At 40.5% G+C, this 2,056-nt stretch overlaps 1 pseudogene; it reads right to left on the bottom strand.

Annotated features, from left to right (window-relative positions):
- Positions 1–299: 299 nt before the first annotated feature.
- Positions 300–1,607, bottom strand: LOC103119957 (BCL2/adenovirus E1B 19 kDa protein-interacting protein 3-like; annotated as a pseudogene).
- Between the last annotated feature and the right edge of the window lie 449 nt (positions 1,608–2,056).

The following is a 2,056-nucleotide window of genomic DNA, read 5'->3' as shown; positions in this document are numbered from 1 at the left end:
AGTTGTGCTCTTATCTCAGCTATTTCAGCTTTTAGCTCTTTAATTATCTTGAGATATTGCTTTCTTTCAGAATCTCATTTGTTGTTTACCCATCTCTGATGATATTACTTTCAAAAGCTTTCCTCACTCCTGCAACTAATGCCTCAATTAGCATTTGGCTGTGGTCTTCATATTTGCTTTCTACTATCTTTTAAGGGTCTTTATCTGGACTTTTTCCCTGTTTCATTTCTCCAATATTTCTTCTTGGTTCAATCATTGTATTTTGTGTATTATGAGGTTCCTTGCTCAGTAATTTTCTATCCACTAATCACACTTGCCTGGGTTGACTTGTGCCTAAGTAAGGTACATAAAGTATTTACAGTTGTGGAAATTAACAGTTTTTTTAAATAATTTTTTTATTGCCCAGGATATATATTTTTCTTTTTCTTTTTAAAATTTTTTTTGTATGTTGGTTTCTTGTTTTAATAACTATAAATTCAAGCTTATGGAAGCTTGCCTTTATCTTGAAAAAAAATTAAAACAACAAAGCTCTTATATATTATTTGCTAATCTGATTTTGGTTTAAGAGGAAGATAGTAGTTCTTGAGCAAGAGTCAAATTTATGCCAGGAATGAAGCAGGTATGAGTCTGGTTTACTAGAAGGAGACAGAAGCATTGATGACAAAATAATAACCTGCTGGTGGTATTTACGGAAAAGAAGCCCTTGAAAATTTTCTAAACAGTAAATTGTGTTAGGAAATTCTAGAGCTTCTTACAGGCCAAAAAGGGAATGAGGTGAGTAAAATGTCTCAACAGAGTTTGGATAACATACTGGATTTGAGAGTTACTGGAACTTGGATATGTAAAAATAGGGTAGTAGTTTGGGTCATGCTTATGGTCTCAAATTCAAATAAACTACAGTACACCACCTCACAGGTCACACGCTTTTCCAGGGGCTTTATTTCCCTCAGTAAGTACTGGCAGAAGGCGAGCTCAGTCATTTTCCAATGTAGATGCCTAGCCCCAAAGCCAAAACATGAGAAAGGAAGAGAGATGGAATGAACACCTTAAGAAATTCTGCAGAGAAAATACCCCCTTACTTCATGGCTCCACTTTTCCTCATGCTTAAGGAAACAGAACTTTGGGGTGCCTGAAGTGGAACTCCTTGGGTGGAATGTTTTCAGGTCTACAGGACCAGTCAGACACCCAGTCTACACTTTTCTTCAAAGCATCAATGTCTTTCTCTCCTTCTAAAACTTCCTCTTCAGACTGAGAGCTATGGTCCCTGCTGGTATGCATTTCCACATCAAACATAATCTGCCCATCTTCTTGTGGGGAAGGTCTGTCACAGTGAGAACTGCCCCTTGAACTACTCTGTCCCGATTCATGTTGTGCATCCAAAAGAATCTTCTCCATGTTTCCACTGTGAATCTAGGAAGAGGCAGGTGCGTGTTCTAGGCCCCCCGTTTTTCCCATTGCCATTATCATGCCCATTGCTGCTGTTCATGGGTAGCTCCACCCAGGAACTGTTGAGGCCGCCTGGTGGGTGCAAAGGCTGTTCACCTTCCTCACAGTTGTTGTTGTTGTTGTGTAGGGGCGGTGGCTGTTCCACTAAATGAGAGGACATTGTCCAAGGTGGAGAAGTGCAGCGGACTGTACAGCAGCGTCTCGGGTTCTTGGGCAGCAACACAACAAGCCGAGTCCCCCACCCCCTTTTCTGAGCCTGCCTAACAGTTGTTTTAATGTTATCTCAATCCCTGAGGTTTAGCATGGTGGCTGTTAAACTCTCTTATCTTCTTTATTTTTCCTGCAGGCTTTTTGACCCGTGCTGCCTTATTAATTCTAAGTAGATTGCTTATCTTATTCACTCACTTATAACCAAGACATAAAGCAGGGTGGGGAATAGAGATCACAGTGGTTATGCAAAGTGACTCCTATGTCCCAGGGTCCAAAGTCCTGGGCCTAAGCCTTATCTCATCCCTAGTGAGCTGCATTAGATGGCACTATGTTTCTGAATTTTCTGAGGGAATTATTCACATTTTCCTAATTTATCATGTGAGTGATGTGAGGAGGCTCC

Source organism: Erinaceus europaeus, chromosome 1, assembly GCF_950295315.1.
Source record: "Erinaceus europaeus chromosome 1, mEriEur2.1, whole genome shotgun sequence".
Lineage (NCBI taxonomy): Eukaryota > Metazoa > Chordata > Mammalia > Eulipotyphla > Erinaceidae > Erinaceus > Erinaceus europaeus.
The sequence above is the reverse complement of the archived record's forward strand: the minus strand, read 5'-3'. Positions and strand labels throughout refer to the sequence as shown.